This window comes from Zalophus californianus, chromosome 1 (genome assembly GCF_009762305.2).
Source record: "Zalophus californianus isolate mZalCal1 chromosome 1, mZalCal1.pri.v2, whole genome shotgun sequence".
NCBI classification, from domain to species: Eukaryota; Metazoa; Chordata; class Mammalia; order Carnivora; family Otariidae; genus Zalophus; species Zalophus californianus.
Window position 1 is genome coordinate 1,973,471 of NC_045595.1, and position 20,434 is coordinate 1,993,904.

The 20,434-nt window shown below is 40.5% G+C and overlaps 1 non-coding gene and 1 pseudogene across 1 annotated transcript; one reads left to right on the plus strand and one right to left on the minus strand.

The window, feature by feature from the left end:
• The first annotated feature begins 3,033 nt into the window (after window positions 1-3,033).
• LOC113916374 lies at window positions 3,034-18,862 on the plus strand (annotated as a pseudogene).
• Window positions 18,863-19,760: 898 nt separating this feature from the next.
• LOC113919137 lies at window positions 19,761-19,946 on the minus strand. Its single transcript, XR_003518864.1, has one exon. It is a non-coding gene; the product is annotated as a U2 spliceosomal RNA (small nuclear RNA).
• Window positions 19,947-20,434: the final 488 nt, after the last annotated feature.

Genomic DNA, 20,434 nt, shown 5'->3' on the forward strand with positions numbered 1-20,434 from the left:
GTAATCAGTAAAAAGCAAGATGTAATCAGGGTGCCTGGGTGGCTCAGTCAGTGAAGCGTCTGCCTTCAGCTCAGGTCATGGTCCCAGGGTCCTGGGATCGAGCCCCGCATTGGGCTCCCTGCTCAGTGGGAAGCCTGCTTCTCCCTCTCCCACTCCCCCTGCTTGTGTTCCTGCTCTCAATACCTCTCTCTCTCTCAAATAAATAAATAAAATCTTAAAAAAAGATGTAATCACAAGGCAATCCTGTTTCACATGTACTATAGAGGCAAATATTCAGCAATTGCAGTGTTGTCAATTGTGTAATAAATAAACATGCAAGAATAGTGGGAGAGTCAATTCACACATTTTTTTTTAGAATTTTTTTTAAAGATTTTTTATTTTTTTATTAGAGTACAAGCAGGGGGAGCAGCAGGTAGAGGGAGAGGGAGAAGCAGGTTCCCTGATGTGGGACTCGATCCCAGGATCCTGGAATCACAACCTGGGCCGAAGGCAGCCGCTTAACCGGCTGTGCCACCCAGGCGCCCCTCAATTCACACATTTCATTGGCATTTCCTATAAATTTGAAATTATCCATAGTCTCCAGCTCAGTAATTTTTGTCCAATGTATAGAGAATTTGTTATGCATGGTCATTTGAAAATTGAAACGGGAATGATAGGAGCAGCGTTTTTCACAAGAGGAAAACAATCGTGAAACAGCCCCAAAACTATAAACACTGGAATGGATAAGTAAATTGGGTGACCCCCAGCTTCAGATGCCTGCACATGTGAAAAAAGACCGAGGCAAAGAAACCAGTGATGACCATGTTCCTGGTAATTCTATTATTACCCTTTCATGAAAAGCTCAAAAAACCCCACAAAAAACGGCAAAGTTAAACAAACACTACTTAGTAATGAATAATAGATGACAAAGCTATGAAGAATAACTATGAAATTCCCCATAGTGGTCCCATTAGGGAGTAGGAAGGAAATGAAGAAAGGTGGACATATTGGGAGTCTAATATCTGCCCAAAGTCTGGTGAGGATTGTGTCCAACCTACAGGGTGCATGCAGTATTAATATTTAAGCTTAATGTAAGACATTTATGCAAAGTTTTTGAAGTATGAGATACCACACTATAAAAATTTAAAGAATTATTTACATGTGAAAAAAGTACAATTTTAAAAATATTTGTTTTATCCTGTTATCTAACCACGTATCTAGTTTTGGTTTCAGTTACTTTGGAAGTATTCACAAGTCTTTTAACTGGGTCCATTTAACTTGCCTTTGTATTCATTTGAATAGCAAAAGATTGGGTGTGGGGCCAGTTTCTAAAAAGAACTGGTTACACAAAATTATCCATCGTATGCACCTTGCTATGAAAAAAGCTGCAGGAATTTATTTCCAATTGAATAGAATCGAAGCATATATCAGTGTGTAAACCATGTTACATTAGTATGTCTAAGGGAAGAAAAAATGTGGTTGAAATTGCTTCTCTTTATATAAAGAAACTGTACAAAAACTAGTAAAATTGAAATTTGGAGGGGCAAAGGGACATGAATGCTAGAGGGTGTGCTAGGAGAGAGTTTTAAGGGAGATTTCTAAATCTCAGGCTGATTCTTTAAAACTTGGTGTTCATTTAGGAGCACCTGGGTGGTGCAGTGTGGGATTCTTGGTTTCAGCTTAGGTCATGATCTCAGGGTCCTGAGATTAAGCCCCTCGCCAGACTCGTGTGGAGTCCGCTTGAGATTCTCTCTCCTTCTCCCTCTGCCCCTCCCCACCTTGAGCTCTCTCTTTCTCAAATAAATAAATAAATAAATCTTTTAAAAACTTGGTGTTCATTTATAACAATAAACAAAAGTAAATTAACCATATTTTTAATACTTTATAAATCAAATGAGTAATATATGTATTTTTAAAATTTTATTTATTTATCTGAGAGAGCACAAGCAGGGGAAGCAACAGGCATAGGGAGAGGGAGAAGCAGACTCCCCACTGAGCAGGGAGCCCGATGCGGGCCTCGATCCCAAGACCCTGAGATCATAACCTGAGCCAAAGGCAGACGCTTAACTGACTGAGCTACCCAGGCGCCCCGAGTTTTATATATATATATATACACATATAATACATATATACATATATTTTTTAAAGATTTTTGTTTATTTATTTGATACAGAGAGACAGCGAGAGAGGGAACACAAACAGGGGGAGTAGGAGAGGAAGAAGCAGGCTTCCCGCGGAGCAGGGAGCCGGACGCAGGGCTCAATCCCAGGACCCCGGGACCAAGACCTGAGCCGAAGGCAGACGCTTAATGACTGAGCCACTCAGGGGCCTCCCGAGTAGTATATTTTTAATGAGAACCTGTTTTCTACATGCTACGTCTCTGAGCACTAATTTTTATGAGAATGGACAATACTTTTTAAAAACCATAAAACATGATTTCTTTCAACTTTGTAAATAAAATAAGCAATAGATTTTCCTTCCACTGGCTCTTAAGCTGGGAAGTATTTTCTGCACAGGGAAGCATATTAAATGCACTAGGAATTTTGACTCAATCTGTTAAGCATATTAAATTTCTGGGTCCATTCCAAATTTATTTAAGATTTTGCTGTTTTCTTCTGTCAGGGGCCTGAGGGATATCATAGCCATTCACATTTCAAAGTCTCTAGGTATATAGTAAAACATGGATCTGCAATTAATTTCCCTTTAGTGTAAAACGTGAACCCGAGAATTTTAATAAACACATCTGGTAACTTGTGGTTGTTCTGAGAACATTTCCTGTGCCCAGGTTCAAGCTGCAGGGTTCAGATTTCCGGCTAGCACCGGCACTAGTTGGCTGGACTTTCCTGATCTAAAGCAGCAGGTGAGTGGGGTGGGGCAGCATAGATGAGGCTTCAACACTGACAACCGCCAAACATCTGGGCTGTCCAATTAGGAGGGCTGGGGCGGGGTTCGGAGCACTATCCAATCAGGATCCGGGGGCTCGGAGCACCGTCCAATCAGGGCCGGGGGCGGACGCGCTCCTAGCCTAGGGGCCTAGACTCTCAGACGGCCTGAGGCACCAGTGTGCACCTGCCCCTTGCGGAGCGGCTGTCTTGAATCCGCATCGCTCTCACCTGCACGGGCCGCGGAGTCACCGCGAGGACGCCAGGAGAGCCAGGAGCGGGGCTGAGAGATGGTGAGTGCGCGGGGTCGGGCGGACACCGGGAGGGGCTGGTTCGAACAGGCCGGTACAGGCTGGAGGTGCCCGCGGCCCGGGTTCCTCCCCCGCAACCCCTGTCCAGGTTCTGACCCGCGTTTCCGCTCTTGGCTGCGGGGTGGGGTTTCGGCGTCCTGTCCCGTCCGCGCGTGGGTCTGGGTTCTCAGAACTTCCTGGGGTGACCAGGTGAGCGCGACTGCTGTCCACCCGGGGCTGGGGGAATCTCAGTCCCGGGTCGGCTCCTCCCGGAGGACAGCGTTGGGGGGCGGGCGAGGAGTCCCGGGGGACCTGCTTAGGGCCCTGGGCTCGGAGAGATTCCCTGGTAGGTCCTTGATCCCTAAGTGACCCCAGTTCTCGTTTCCTGGAGGACTTTGGTCGTCAGCCGGCAGATGCTGCTATTGAGGGAAGAGAAATGGTTCCTGCCCTCTGGGTTCTCACAGTGAAGGAAGCAAAACGGAAGAACAGAGAAAACCCACCCAGTGAGCTAGTGCGGCAACCTGCAAAGCAAAATGCGCTGGAGACCTACGGTGGGACGGGAGCCTGTGCACTTTGGGAGGGTGTTCCGGGAGCGCTTCAGAGAACAGGTGGTGGGGGGTGGATGTCCCACGTGGTAGGATGGCCGTGCTTGACCCCTGAGTCATCTATGTCTGTGTTCCAGTTCTGCACTGCCCCTCCCCGGGTTTGTCACCTTGAAAAGATTTATTTGGCTATTGGAGCCTCAGATTTTTCAGTAAATGTAAATACATTTAACTAACAGACTTTGAAAGATTAGATAAAATATTTGCCAAGAAAGAAGGGAGGGGTCAATTTCAGGGGGAAAAAGAGGATCTAGTCTTGCATTTGTTAAAAATTCTTTTGTGTCTTTTTTCTCTCCTGGAGCATGTGTGGTTAAGTTTCTCACATCTGTTGTTTTCTTTTTGGTGATGACAAATGGAATTCCAGAGCTTAGCCCGGAGGATGCTACTGGGGAAAAGAATCTAGGGGAAATAGAGAAACCCTCTGTCCCATTATGAATGCATACAAATGAATGCATTTCCACACACAAAACGTTTGGCATATTAGTTGGTGAATTACAAAGACTCACCAAAAATGTCAGTTATTCTTTTACAGGGTGGGGAATTTATGACTGCAGATAATTCTATTCTGTCTGGTATTATTGGACTTCAGAGATTCATGCTAAATCCTGACTACCTGGAGTGGGGATAGGGGCCCTGCCCAGCGACTCCAAGCTAAGTAAGGCCAGCCAAGTGACAGCAGAGGGAGGGAATGAAATGGTTTCTTTCTGGAGAGTCTCTTCTGGGCCTGTGTCCTGGGCTGCCCACACCATCTGGAGAAGGCATGTGTGTGCCTAGAAAAGCTGCAGGGCACTCAAAAATGTGTGTGGCTGGTGGTGATGCCCTTTCTGAGCTTATGCTTGCCACTGCCTTGGGGATGTTTCTAAATAATACATTTGGGGTGGGCACGCACAGAGGTGGTGCAGCCAGGGCGTAGTTTGTGCACACTGAGAAAGTCTATCAAGGTCAGACTTAGGGAAAGACTCTTTTGGTGTCTGTCTCCTAGAGAAAGAGTTATGAATGTGGGAGTTCATTTGGGGTAGAGCCTTAAACTGGCTCCAGCCAAGAATTTCCTGGCTACTGAGAATTGAAGCCTGGAGAGGGAGCATTCCCACACTGCAAGGTCGGGAGAGGTGGGTGTGTGGGGCTCCAGAGTTCATCCCTGTGTCTGCTCAGGTCTCCCTGCCCTCCATCACTGGAGACTGACCAGCAGAAGGCTGGCATTTCTGCAGTGAGGTTCTGGACCCCAAGCCTGTGAATGTGTCACCTTCTGAACATGGTGGGTTTTCTTTGCAAACAGTGGATAAGTGAGTGGCTTTATCTGAGCCAATGGAAATATTTGGTTTTCTTCCCTTCTGATTTCTATATCTAATGTCGCTGCTGTATAACTCCAGTCTCCCTAAAGGTTTGGCCTTTTCATTTCCCCATTTGAGTGTGTAAGACTTTTATTTTCTTGGGTGAGTAGAAATGGATTGAGAGATAAAATATAAGAGAAGAGATTTCTGGAAGCATACAACATTTTTCTTCCTTTTTTTGACAAGAGAACGTCCAGATAGGAGATGGGTGTATTTAAACTCTCAAGTTAATGTTTCACTTTTTCAATAATTTTTTATATCCGTGATTGTCTCTATAGAGTTATGAAATTTAAAATGTGCTATTCCTAAAACAATTCTTATTTTAACTGATATGAGAAAAATTACCTTTGGATATGCATATCCTTGAAAATCATAGTGCATTGAATGGGTTAGGTCCAAACCCCTAACGTGTGAAGTATTCTACTCATTTTTTGAAAACATTCCCCAGTTTGAAGGGCTCTTGGGGGTACAGTCGGTTAAGTGTCTGACTCTTGGTGGCAGCTCAGGTCATGATCTCAGGGTTGTGAGACTGAGCCCCACATCCGGCTCTAAGTCAGGCTCTGAGCTCAGCATGGAATCTGCTTGAGATTTTCTCAATCCCCATCTGCCGCTCCTCCCATTCACTCTCTCTCAAATAAATAAATCTTAAAAAAAAAAAAAAAAACCTCCCCAGTTTGAGTGGAAACAATGATGATGTCACCTGTCATTTTAGTTGTAAAGAGGTTTGAGATATTTTATTTTTCATGGTTTACACTTTCATAAACTTTAGTTTTCAGGGAATTGTTAACCTTAAAAATTAATGTCGGTTACTTTACCGGCAAAAATGGAGTTATTCGGGAATAGCAGAGAATTGCAGTTTGGGACATGCAAGCTACAGCAAAACCATAGACATATCCAACAAACAAAGGAGGGGAACATTAATTTTTGGAGAAGGAGGAAGTTGGGAGGGCTTGTTTTGGACAAAAGTCCATTGGACAAAGGGAAGAGTTCAGGGGGATGAGAATTTCTCTGAGTTTTGATGACAGTTTTTCTTGCTGAATTATAGGTATAGTCAATTTCTTCTCTCTCCTTTTTTTAAAAGAATTCTCCATTCTTATTTTTTATTTTATTTTTAAAATTTTTGTAAGTAGGCTCTATGTCCAGTACAGGGCTTGAACTCACAACTCTGAGATCAAGAGTCTTATACTGTACTGACTGAGCTAGCCAGATGCCCTAGGGATAGTCAATTTCTTATAAGAGATGCTGTGGACATCTCTTCCTGTCAGGGCCTGTAATTGACGGTTCTTTCCTGTAGAGATTCTTCTGTTGGAGTTTGTAATGGGCAGTTCTTGTAATCAAGGTGGAATGCTCCCCCTTCTGGCCTCCCAACTCCATCTGATTTTTTTTTCTTTTGACGTTTTTCTTTCCTTTTCTCTTTTTTCATTTATTATTATTATTTTTTCTTCCAACTCCATTTTAGTGAAGCTTACCTTTATTAATTTTCACAGGATTAAATCTTAAAATGATTTCCTGTGTGGAAAAGTGGTTTCCAAATAAAAATAAAGACTATTAAAAAGCAAAATATAGGGGTGTCTGGGTGGCTCAGTTAAACATCAGACTCTTGGTTTCGGCTCAGGTCATGATCTCAGGGTTGTGGGATTGAGCCCTGTGTTGGGCTCTGTGCTCAGTGTGAAGTCAGTTTGAGATTCTCTCTCTCCCTCTCCCTCTCCACCCCTCTTGAGTGCTCTCCCCCTCTCTCTAAAATAAATAAATCAATCTTTTTAAAAAAGCAAAACATAACTTATATAGATTTCTCTTTATGTAAAGTAAATAATGTATGCAAAGTTTTAAAAATCCTGCAAAACATCGAAAATCTAACATAAAACAACTCCCTGCCAGCATGTTCTGGTCCATGCCAGTCCTACCCCAGCCACCCTCAGACAACCAGTTTTAATAATTTCTTGTGCATTTTTATCAGTGTTTCTGTCTGTAAAAAGAAACAAAAGGCTAAAGTTTTTCTTTTGTTACAGGAAAGGTAACATGATATACACAGGGCAACATACTTTTCTTATTTGTTCTAATGATAGTCCTGCGGACCTTTTCATATAATGTCAATTTGATTTTCAAGTTTATGCAACCAGTTCTCTTTAATTAGGCACTTGATCTGCATCTAATATTTTTCTATCAAGGTTTGTTAATCAAAACTGACTTTTTCATATTACACAGTAAGCAAACATAAGAAAAGTGTTATTTTCCAACCTTGATTAATGCTTTAACTTTTATGGTGAAATCTATCATATTTAGAATGCATGCAAAGTTTTTATATTGGACATCTAAAAACTAATCATGATATAAACATCTGTGAATTCACCACCTAGATTCATAAATGGGCCTTGGGTAGCTGTAAGAGTCTCCTGACATGATCCTCCCTGAACTCACCACTGTCTTGTCTCATTGATGACCACTGTTTGCTTCTTTGCTTAATCTTCATACCTTTACCTTTTATGGGGTTTTTTTTGTTTGTTTTTTGGGTTTTTTTTTTTTGTTTTTTTTTTTTTACTAAGCAGTGTTCTGCTTTGTTTTACTTCTTTGGGACGTTCAATAAATAAATATTAATGGAATTACACTGAAAAGGCTTTCCTATGGTTCTTTGCTGTAGTGTGTTTCGTATATGCTACTTACTATCTGAAAGCTGCAGTCATTAAATTCTTCCATTTCAGTGCTTATGGGGTTTGGGTTTTTCAAGTTTGTTTTTTTGCTTTTGCGAAAAGTGCCACTCCTATGAGTCTTGTTTCAGTGTCCAAGGTCAGATGTGTAGTACATTTGCCCACATATTGGAGGAAAATCTTTAGATTATAGATCATGGCCAAGTTCAAATTTATGAGACAATTCCAATGAAGTGTACCAATTGATTCTCCAAACATCTGTGCATAACTGCTTATGTGTTCCATGTGACCATCAGCACCTGAGATTATCTAATTTAGTAATTTTTGACCTTGTTGGTTTGAAATAGGATCTGTTTGAGATTTTATTTTTCTATTTGCTCATTACCAATGAGCTTGACTCTTTTTTCATATGTGGTCTTATATCTTTTGTGATACATGTTTTAGTCATTTTCCTATTTTTTATTCATTTGTTTGACCGTTCATTTTTACTCTGCACACATATTTTTATATTTGTATGTGTTGCAAATATCTTTATCTCAAATTGTTGTTTACCTTTTTGGTTTCTTAATTTTATTTTTTTAAAGATTGATTTATTTATTTGAGGGGTGCCTGGGTGGCTGAGTCAGTTAAGCATCTGACTCTTGGTTTTGACTGGGGTCATGATTTCGGGGTCCTGGGATTGAGCCCAATGTCAGACTCCCTGCCCAGTGGGGAGTCTGCTTCTCCTTCTGCCTCTCCCCCTGCTTGTGCTCTCTCTCAAATAAATGAGTGAAATATTTATTTATTTATTTATTTGAGAGAGAGAGAGTGAAGGTAGGGTCAGAGGGAGAGGGAGAGAGAGAGAATCTCAAGCAGACTCCCCGCTCACCACAGAGCCCGACCCTGGCTCCATCTCACAAACCTGAGATTATGACCTGTGCTGAAACCAAGACTTGGGCGCTTAACCAACTGCACCACCCAGGCGCTCCTGTCTTTCACATTTAAATATAGAATAAAGTGGTTATTGTTTATGGATTAGATGGGAATATAGTGCATTTTTCCCAGTTGGATACCAATTTCTCCCTGCCCCATACATTACAGTGTACATCATTTCTGCCACTGCTCTGTGATGCTTGTTCTGTCATTTATCAATTTTCCATATACATGGGGGCCTCTTCAGGAGTCTTTTCCTTTCCATGAATCTATTTGTTTTATCCCTATATTAAGAACATATTGCTCAGATTGCTGTGGTTTCAAATTCCTTGATGTATTTGAAGAGCCCCCTTACTTTGTTCTTAAAAAATTTTTGTCTTTTTTGGACATTTGTTCTTTCTATTAGGTTTGGAGAAGTTGTTTTTGTGAAGGCCTGGAAAATCAGGTCTGAGGATTTACTGGAATTTTATAAAGACTACAAGTTTCTTTTTGGGGAGCTGACATCTTGGTGACATTGAGTTCTTTCTAAGAACATGTCCCAACTTTCTATTTATTTAATTCTACTTTGATATTATCCAATGAAGTTGAGGTTTTGGTCCATTAGAATCTTTTTATACCCTTCATTAGAATTCTTTATTATGTGTTAGCTTTTTTTTAAAAAAAAGCTTTATTGAGATATAATTTACATACTGTACAATTCACCAGTTTAAAGTGCACAATTCAGTGCTTTCTGTTTAACAGATATATGCAACCATCACCAGAATCAACTTTAGTTCATTTTCATCACCTGGAAAGAAACCCCATACCCTTTATCTATCACCCTCCATATCCTGCTTCCAGCCATAAATAACCACTAATGTACTTTTTGCCTCTTGAGAATTTCTTATTCTGGACATTTCATGAGAATGGAGTAACATACTTTGTAATTCTTTCTCCTACAAGTTCGAATCTATGGTTGAGTCCCTCTAGGGAATTTTTTCAGTTATTGTGCTTTTTTGACTCCAGAATTTTCACTTGGTTCATTAGAATAACTTCTCTTTATTGACATTATTTGGTGTATCATTGTCATCATATATTACTTTACATCTTTAATCATGATTTCCTTTAGTTCTTTGAACATATTTATAATAGTTACTTTGAAGCCTTCTTCTGTTGAATCCAATATCTATTTGCTCTCAGTTTCTGTTGCCTGCTTATTTTTCTGCTGTAAGGATCACAATGTCCTTTTTTTTCATGCCTTGTAATTTTTTGTTGGAAACTGGATACTATAGGTAATATATTTTAGCAACTTTGGGTACTAGCCCCTATCCTCTGGGGCCTGTGACTGTTGTTTATGTCTGCTTGGTGACTGGCTGGATTATTTTAGTCAAATCTATTTCATTCTCCTCCCAACCCCTTCAGTGCTCTTAAGCTCCACTAATTGTCGGCCGACTGCTTTATTGTTTTGAACCTGCTGTGGTGCATACATTGCTCTATAGACTAATCCAGTCAAATTTGGACTCCTTTGAAGGAATAGTTTCACAGGCCAATGTTTGTTAGTTGTTCAGACCCTTGGAGGTTTCCTCCCACCCTCCTCTTTCCCTGCTTCTCCCCTGCAAACAAGGTGGACTACAATTTTGCCTGTGTCCTGAATCTCTTCCTTGTTGCCTTTCACTACAACTTGCACTGTTTTTGAGAGCACCCTTGGGCTTAAGATTCTGCATCTTCTGTTGTAAATGAAGTCAGTTCTTTGGCAAAAGGCCAGGAGCTATCTCTTTTACAGCCTGCTTTTCCTCCTTGTCAAAATCTCTGAGCCAGGGAACTGCAGTGAGATGGGGACAACGGTATACTTCTTTCTGAGTGACACCCCACTTTAAGAGCTGAGCATTAAGTGGAGGAAGGGCAGGTGCCTGATGTCTTCTCAGCTTGCCTCTCTTGGATGTGGAACCTCTGCCTTATGAGGCATAACAAGAGCAGTCAGGTCCCCAGTATTCTCATCAGCCCTATACCTGCTGTAGATCCCACATTCCACAAGTGGGGGCTGGTGTAAGTAGAGAGCCCTCACCTGTCAATTGCTCTTGCTTAGAGCTTAAACTCAGTAACAACTAACTGGGGCAGGATGAGAAATGCTGACATCCTCCTTGTCTGGCTAGGAGCCGTGCGGACGGGGAGCCCGTGCTTTTGGCTACAGTCTGAAAAAGAAGTCTAGGGAGAGAGAGTAGTCTTGGTTCAAATACCAGACTGTCAACTTTTCTTAATGAACTCTCATAGAGTTTCTTGAATAACTGGTTCCTCAGCTGTATGCCCTCAGGACTATTTCCAGAGGCTTGAAATGATGGTTTTAAAAGTAATCTCACCAGTTTCACTGGGGAGCAGGTCCACAGGGTACCTCATATTGCCATACAGTCATGTTCAGTTTTTAATGTGAGTTTTCCAACTTAGTGTTGTTATCAAATGGAAAGGTAATGAGTTTTATTTTCATCTTGTGTTTTTATTTTAGAATCTTGCTAAATCTTTTTGGTTCTTTTTGTTCTGTTTTGGTCCTATGCATATGCTTGTTAGTGCTAAGGATAACAATGATCTTTCTATTCTTTTGTAATTCTGCATATTTGTTTATTTTCAGGTGGCACTGGATTGGATCTCTAATATAGTGTTGACTAGGAGTGAGGCAATGGGAAGCTAGTTTTGTACTCTTTTTGATAGAAAATAATGAACTTCTCTCCATTTGTATGTTCTTTTTTAACTGTACCCTTCATTGGGCTATGCTTCTTACCATTGATTCCCCTACAGTATGAGTTTTTTTCATGTGTTTTCTATATCACTTTCTATAATTCTTAAGATGATTTCAGGTAAATTAGTTGATTATAGAGTTTCATTGTAAAGTATAACATACATGCAGAAAAGTACGTAAGACATATTGGACAGTTCATGGAAATCATAAAAAATAAACACCTATGAAATAAATCCAGCCCTAGATCTAGAACAGTTCTTGACCTCAGACACTCCACTGGAAGTGATTCCCTCCTCTCCAGATGTAGCCAATATCTTGAATCCTGTGATGGTCCTATCCATGCTTTTACTGCCTGTGTATGCATCATTAAATAAAGACACTCTAACTTTGGATGTTTTATAATGCATGTAAATGGAACCACAGTGTATATGCTATTTTATGTTGGACTTCTTTTGTTTAAAGTTATTTCATGGTCTTCTATGGAGTAATAATAATTAATTAAACTTTACTGCTCTCTTGTATTCACTTGTAAGGTTATACAATTATTATTTATTAACTCTATTACTAGTGGTGATTTGGGTGTTGTCAAATTTTTGCCATTATGACCAGTGCTCCTAAAAACATTATTCTTTTTAAGTTTTTATTTATTCGACAGAGACACAGCGAGAGAGGGAACACAAGCAGGGGGAGTGGGAGAGGGAGAAGCAGGCTTCCTGCTGAGCAGGGAGCCCGATGCAGGGCTCAATCCCAGGACCCTGGGATCATGACCTGAGCTGAAGGTGGATGCTTAACGACTGAGCCACCCAGGCACCCTGATGGCTTTATTTTCCTATCAGGTATTCCATCCATCCCCTGCAGTCTAGTCTCAACACAAGTGATGGGTCATTAAAGCTATCAGAGGACATCACTCCTCTGTGCAAAAGCCTGAAGTAGTTCTGCATTTCTCACAGGGTCAAATCTGACTAGTTCCCCACAAGATGATATGCTCCACCTCCCATCACTCTCCACCATCCTTGACTGTTATTCCCCATCTGAATTTGCTCCAGCCTCTGGCAATGTGTCTTAGCCCATTCAGGCTGCTATAATAAAATACCAAAGAGTGGCCTATAAACAACAGAAATTTATTTCTCACAGATACGGAGGCTGGGAAGTCCAAGATCAAGGCAACAGAATGCCTTGGATGGAATGAGCTGTTTTGGCATCTTATAACCTCAGTGTGTATGTGGGTGAACTCAAAATTAATGCACACCAACACCAAGGTTTATGAATGTGGATATTATGGAAAGGTCTAAGTTCTAATGTCTTCTTCCCGCCTTCTGAATTCTCATGTCTTCCTCTTCCCTCCTCTTTCTCAATACCACTTCTGTCTCAAATTAAGGGGACATAAAGTAAGAAAGAGTAGCAACTGATTCTGTGATAAATAATATATGTAAATAATACACATATAAGTTAAAATTAGCATTTCTCCAGAAAAATGTCTTCGGGCACCCAGTTGGATTTGTGTATTTCGAATGGAGTACATCAACACAAAGGGTCAGTTGGCCCACATTGTGAGTTGGGTTTCTACCTTGGGCCTCTCACTGTTGGTGAGAGGAAATGAAGGAAAAGCTCCTTCAGTGTGTTTTTGTTTATCAGAATCTCATCAAGATTTGAACTTGTAATTGTTCATTTCAGAGCTGGCAGGGCAGCTCCATCTGTGCTAGAACCCGCATCTGTAATACCTCCTGTAGCAAGGACACCCAATGCAGATGCCAAGTCTGAAAATTGGCCGAGAAAAACTTAGCACTCCGGGGTGGAGGCTGGAAGGGGTTAAGAGCTAGTGGATGGGCAAAACCCACTGGCTTCTCACCTCACTCTCTCAGCTGTGGATAAGTAGGCCACAAAGCCACAGGTTCTGGTGAAGATGGGAGGCCCAGAAGCAAAGCCACAGTGCCCAGTTTGGGGAGGTACTCCACCCACTTTTGGAAGTGGGAAGAAGCCCAAGAAGCAGGTGTCTCATTGTTTCCCCATTAACAAGGGGTCACCCTGCTACAGCTTCCCCAGTCTCCAAGCTGTCCCAAAGCTGGGACAAAAAAATGCAGGGAAACCAGGGCCGAGGGGACAAAAGAAAAATACAGCCAAGACATTGTCCATTTCTTTATTTTCCGTCAGATTCTAAAACTTCCTCGTGACACAAACAGCCATTGATTCCAGCCTCTGTTTATTGGAACTTCTATTCCGGTTTGGGGTGGTCAACCTTTTACGTTTATTATCAATGATTTAGCGTCACAATAAATACAAGTGACAACCTCTCCACCCACCCATCCCCCAAGCCCCCACCCTTCCAAATACCCTGAACTAGTGTAACTGTCTATTACACTTTCATTGTTAAGGATTATAAAACGTTAGCTGTCCTTTTTTTAAAAAAAAGCTCAGTCCAAATTCTTCAGGCAACCATAATGTGCAGCATAACTCAGCATCAAATAAAAACTCTATGGTGCAGCAGCAACACCGGCCTTTTCCATGATTTACACCCCTGGGGGAAAAAAAAGATTTGAACTTGTGGTTTATGCAGTGCTGAGAGATGTGGCGGGCAATAAGGAAAGAGATGAAATCATTTTTGTCATAAGGAATTGATACTCATAAAACAGCAGTATTTGTTTCATTTATATAGCATTTCTCTAATTTCTCCAAGTGTTTTGGACTATTCTAGACTCTGTGAAAAGGCAGGGATTATACAGGAAGGGCCACAGTAAAAATGGAGAGAGAGATAATTTCAATGTGTTAATGTGTTAAGACTATGATACAGAGGGCACCTGGGTGGTTCAGGTTGTTTAAGTGTCTGCTTTTGGCTCAGGCCATGATCTCAGGGTCCTGGGATCAAGCCCCACATCAGGCTCCTTGCTCCGTAGGGAGTCTGCTTCTCCCTCCCCCTGCTCGTGCTTTCTCTCGTGCACACACTCTCTCAAATGATAAATAAAATCTTTAAAAAAGACAATGATACAGAAAATGAGTGTGGACATAGTTTAGATGTGAAGAGACCAAGGAATGTTGTTTGAACTTCCTGTGAATTTGAGTCCACTTTCCCTGTGTTGTCAGTGTCGCCCACTCTCCTACAATGATGTTTGTTTTAGGACTCAGTGGTCTTCGAGGATGTGGTTGTGGACTTCACCCAAGAGGAGTGGGCCCTGCTGAATCCTGCTCAGAGGAAGCTCTACAAAGATGTGATGCTGGAAACCTTCAGGAACCTGGTCTCAGTAGGTAAGGAGGCAGCAATCCTTCACTTAGTTATTTAGAGAATAAGTGTTTCTTATTCATTAAGCCTATTTCAAGATTTGGAATAAGAAGGAAAACACACTGATAAATAAAACAGGCATGATCACAGCTGTCATGGATCTAGAATCTAACAGTTTCTCTGTGACAGTAAAAGTCTATATATCAACCTGTGTTTTTCTTTCTGTCTTCTTTAAAATACTTAGGGTCCTTCAGTGTCATCAGTCTGGGTATATATCCATGGGTCACTTTGTGGGCATGGAGAAGTTTGTTGTTTGAAATCTTGTGGTTTTTCTGTGCATATTAAATCACATCTGGGCAGCTCAGTTGGTTGTGTCTGCCTTTGGCTCAGGTCATGATATGGTCCTGGGATCAAGTCCCTGCACTGGGCTCCCTGATCCACAAGGGGCCTGCTTCTCCCTCTCCCTCTGCCTGCTGCTCCCCCGTTTGTGCACGTGTGCACTCTCTCTCTGTCAAATAAATAAATAAAATCTTTAAAAAAATCGCCTCCATTTTGACCTCTTGTGCCTCTTAATAAAGAAGTTTTAAAACAGCTGAACTAATGTATTTCTTTGCTCACAGGTGCTTTCCTTATAAGATTTATTCACTGTTTTGTTTTAGATGATGAGACTCAACTTAAAACCAATGAGTCCATTTCTCAGCAGGATATTTTTGGAGAAAAATTATCCACTGAACAGAAAATAGCAAGGTTCACAAAAAATGATTTCTGGACCTCCCTTTTTGGAGAAAATTGGGAAGACCAGTGCATTGAAGATAAGCACAACAATGAGTGGAGACATTTGAGGTGAGTTGCACTTAGGAGAAAACACAGTATCCCAGTAGAGAATCTTACTACTTCATGAAATTAAAAAACAAAAAACTGATAAACCTTGTTCCAGATTTGTTTATTCACAAATCATTTCCCCCTTTTTTTCCTTCATGTGACTCAGACATTGAGCATTTGAAAGATTGTTCAGTGGGAAACAATGATCAGGGAACTCTATATGAGAAACACTGTTGTAGTAATGAGCTATGCTTTAAGCCCATTCCCAAAGCAGCTAGTTTATTACACTTTGAAATAATTCAAACAGGACAGAAAACCTACATTTATGGGGCACCTGGGTGGCTCAGTTGGTTAAGCATCTGCCTTTGGCTCAGATCATAATCCCGGGGTCCTGGCATCGAGCCTCACATCAGGCTCCCTGCTCAGCAGGGAGTCTGCTTCTCTTTCTCTCTCTGCCCCTCCCCACTATGGTTCTCTCTCTCTCTCAAATAAATCAATAAAATCTTCAGAAAAAGAAAGCCTACATTTATACAGAAAATGGTAGAAATATAATCCTAGCACTCATTAACAAATAATAATAAATTATGAATACACAAACCATTAATATTGTGCTCCCCCCCTTTTTTTTGCAGAAGTCATATAGTGGAGAGACTCTGTGAAAGTAGCAAAGGTAATACATGTGGAGAAACTGTCAGCCGTATTCCAAATATTAAGCTGTACAAGAAAACTCCTAGTGGAGTAAAACTGTATGAATGCAGTCAGTGTGGAAAAGTCTTCAGGCATCGTTCATCCCTTAAGAGGCACAAAAGGAGTCACACTGGTCGCAAACTATATCAGTGTGAGGAATGTGGGAAAGCCTTCAGTTGTTCTTCATACCTAAGGAATCATGTGAAAACTCACAGTGGAGAGAAACCCTATGCATGTAAACTTTGTGGGAAAACATTTATTCGTTCCCATTCCCTCACTGGACATATAAGGAGTCACACTGGAGAGAAACCCTATGAGTGTAAGCAATGTGGGAAAGCCTTCAGTTGTCCTAAATCCTTTCGAGTACATGTGATGATGCATAATGGTGGGAAACCCTATGAATGTAAGCAGTGTGGAAAAGGCTTTAGCTGTCCCAAATCCTTTCGAGTACATATGATAATGCACACTGGAGAGAAACCTTATGAATGTAAGCAGTGTGGGAAAGCCTACTGTTGGCTCACATCCTTTCAGAGACATGTGAGAATTCACAATGGAGAGAAACCCTATAAATGTGAAAAATGTGGGAAAGCATTTGGTTGGCCCTCATCCTTACATAAACATGTCAGAATGCACACTGAAGAGAAACCCATAAATGTAAGCAATGTGGGAAAACTTTCAGTTGGCCCTCATCCTTCCAAAAATGTAAGAATGCAGACTGGAGAGAAACCCTATAAGTGTGAAAAGTGTGGGAAAACATTTGGTTGGTCTTCATCCTTACACAAACATAACAGAAAGCACACTGGAGAGAAACCCATAAATGCAAGCAATGTGGGAAAACTTTCAGTTGGCCCTCATGCTTCCAAAAATGTAAGAATGCAGACTAGAGAAAAATCTTATAAGTGTGAAAAATGTGGGAAAGCATTCGGTTGGTCCTCATCCTTACACAAACATGTCAAAAAACACAGTGGAGAGAAGCCTGTAATTGTAAGCAATGCGGGAAAGCCTTCAAATGGCGCTCATCCTTACAAAACAATAAGGATGCAGACTAGAGAGAAACCTCATACATGTGAAAAATGTGGGAAAACTTTCAGTTGTCCCAAATCCTTACATAGTCATGTGAGAACTCATAGTCAAAAGAAAACTTATAAATATAAGTAATGTGAGAAAACCTGATGCAAATTAACTCATCTAAAACAGTTTGGAAAATCCACACCAGAAGAGAAATCTTACAAAAGTTACAAAGATGGTATTGCTCAGTATCTCATCCTTAATGGGACTTCTAGCCAGTGAATTTCCATATCTTTTTCAACTAAACATCGACATGAAAATTCTCAAGTATTCTAAGTACATATATATAGTACATGAATTTTGATATGGGTTTTTTTCCCTTATGAATTCAGGTAATATTTCTGTTTCCATTTTGAAGTGTGATACAGCCATGGGTGATTTGATGTGTGTTTTGAATATGCATCAGGTTTAATTTTATATAGTTTTTTATAAGTATGGGGACTTTAGACTAATGTAACATTGGTATTAGTTTAGATTTTCTTACTGGCCCAGTGTGTTGCAAACTGAGTATCACTTTCCCATTACACATAGTCCATCTTGTTATCTTCCTGAGAGAACCTACGACTTTTAAAGTTGGCACTTCTTTGCTTACATAAGGTATGTATTCTTAACACCTTTTTTTTGGCCAGAGTTTCATTATTCCATTTTGCTCACTTGCAGTTTTGTAAGTATGTAAGTTGGCAGAAATTTGTAGGTATGCAATGGTCTTGAAAGAGTATAGTTTCATATGAACTATCATTTCCATTTGTTGCTCTATGCTCTTTGTCCTGGCTTCTGGTTAGGAAGTGGACATTTGAATTAAAAAGAGAGAATGAAATCTAGAGGTAGAGATGGTTCTGTTGGATTGTGTTCTACCAACATAGGTAAGGCTAAGAACTACATTTCCCAGGATGCCTTCTCTATATGGTTCCATGATAGAATTCTGTAAGAGCCCAGCTTGCGAGAGATCTAGAAGAAGCAATTTTCAGTTTATTGAGCCACCGCTATATAAGGAGATAGATGCATAGGGACTTTGTGGGCACCATCTCCAGCTTATTTTCCTGATTGCTAGTCTTGCTGATCAAAAGTATCCTCAAAACAAATACCAACTGCATGACTTCCATTTTCTCAGAGGGGTGGGCTTTCACAGACATCCTACCAGCTTTCCCATCATGGATGTACCTCCATGGTTACATGTCCATAGCTTACATTTTCCTGAAAGCCCTATACCGTCCACCAGGCCACTGATTAGGATGTCATGGCTGTTGATATTATCTAGTGCTCTGACCCCTTTTCTCTAGATCTTAACATACTCAAATAACGTCTGATTTGTATGGTGAACACCTCATTCTCTTATTATTTCTCATGCTTCTGTGTTTCTAATTCCACTAGAACAGAGGCAATGGTGCATCCATAACATATGGGACTGTTTCCCTGCAGCATCATTGAGCACCTGCCGTCAGTATTTCTGTGAAATAAATAAGCATTACCGACATATTGGGCAGACTGTGGGTATTCTGTTATTCAGCACTGAATACAATCCCTCAGGATATGTTGTTATTAAGATTGAGTATGTGTGGTTAGACAGTGTATATATTTTTGGTTGAACAAGTGCTGTGTTTCTGAGAAATATTCTATTAACTGTTTTCATATGAGTTATGTACTTTATAAATGTATAAAATGTTTCTGAGAAATATCCTATTAACTGTGTTTTCAAATGTATACTAATAAATGTCAATCTATTTAATTTACTAAAAAGATATTATAATATTGCAACTTTGAGCTGTCAAATCAACTTTGTAACTGTGAATTTAAGAATTATACATTCTGAGGCAATATTACCAGGTGCATACAAATTGAGGCATTTTTAATGCTAGTAAACTTTATTTTGTATATTGTTACAATTTTGTTAATATAACTTCTTATTCATAATAGTAAAAACAATAGTTTTAGCAATTTAATTAAGTAGTAAATAAGTCCCTCAAATGATATAAAAAGATTCTGATGAGAAAATATTTTAAACTTCATTGGATACTATAAAAGCGAGTGAAGTAAAATATAAACTATGACAAGAGAGATAAAAGGGGATGAAGAATGAAAAAGGCCTCAGTGAATGAGGATATCATCCATTCATGGATGCCTTAGATACTTTCTGGAACTGTTCAAAAGTGTTAGTGAATAGTGGGTGGTGATACAGAAACATTCCTCCACTCATGGAATTAACAGTATTATTTCCCATAAAAGTGAAGATATAGTTCAGCCACATTTTTGCAATGGTTAAAATTTTAGGGCATGTCATATATGTTTATGAGACTGGACATGGATATTTGGGATCAGACCATTCATATGAATTCGGAGCACATTGTTTAGGTGTTTGTATTTAACATCCTCGTGAAATAATTTGAAATGTCCCCATGTATTTGGCATTATCATTTTGGGGCTCCTACCCATTGACCAAGATTTGTTCTGCAGAAAGCCAGAGTTCCTCATAGTTTAAGGAAACTTTATGGTGGTGTTTCTTTTCTTTCTTTTCCTTTCTTTCCTTCCTTCCTCCCTCCCTCCCTCCCTCCCTTCCTCTTTTTTCTCTTTCTCTCTCTCTTTCTTTTTTGAACCTTTAATTAGGCTGGGATGCACCTACTACTACTTCTACTTCCTAGAAGTACTGCAATACCAGGTCGATACGTGGAGTGGAAGGAGCAAGCTCCTATTCCATCTCCCTGTTCCAAAAATCCAACTTAATATATTGTCCTCAGAGCACATATCAGATATTAAGCTGATAAGAACAGATACTACACTTGATCTTAGCCAAAAGGCCAAGAAGTGATAGAAAGCTTTATGGTTATCCACACTTATATTTTTTAAGATTTTTATTTATTTATTTGACAGAGAGAGACACAGCAAGAGAGGGAACACAAGCAGGGGGAGTGGGAGAGGGAAAAGCAGGCTTCCCGCCAAGTAGGGAGTCCGATGCAGGCCTGGATCCCAGAACCCTGGGATCATGACCTGAGCCGAAGGCAGACAATGACTGAGCCACCCAGGCGCCCCGATTATTCACACAGTTCTAACCCCTCGATGAGCAGAACAATATCTATGCAAGTCGACTGTGATTTCCTAATAAAAGCAAAGAGAAGAGGTATGGGTGGTAAAAGGGAGAACTACCCAAGGAATAAGTGAAGTAAGTGCAGACTATGGACATTCTTTTGTGTGACATCCCAATTTATTAGACAACCTCACATAGGGAAATTTTTTAAAGATTTTATTTATTTATTTGAGAGGGGGAGAGAGAGCCCATAGGCCAAGAGCAGGGGGAGGA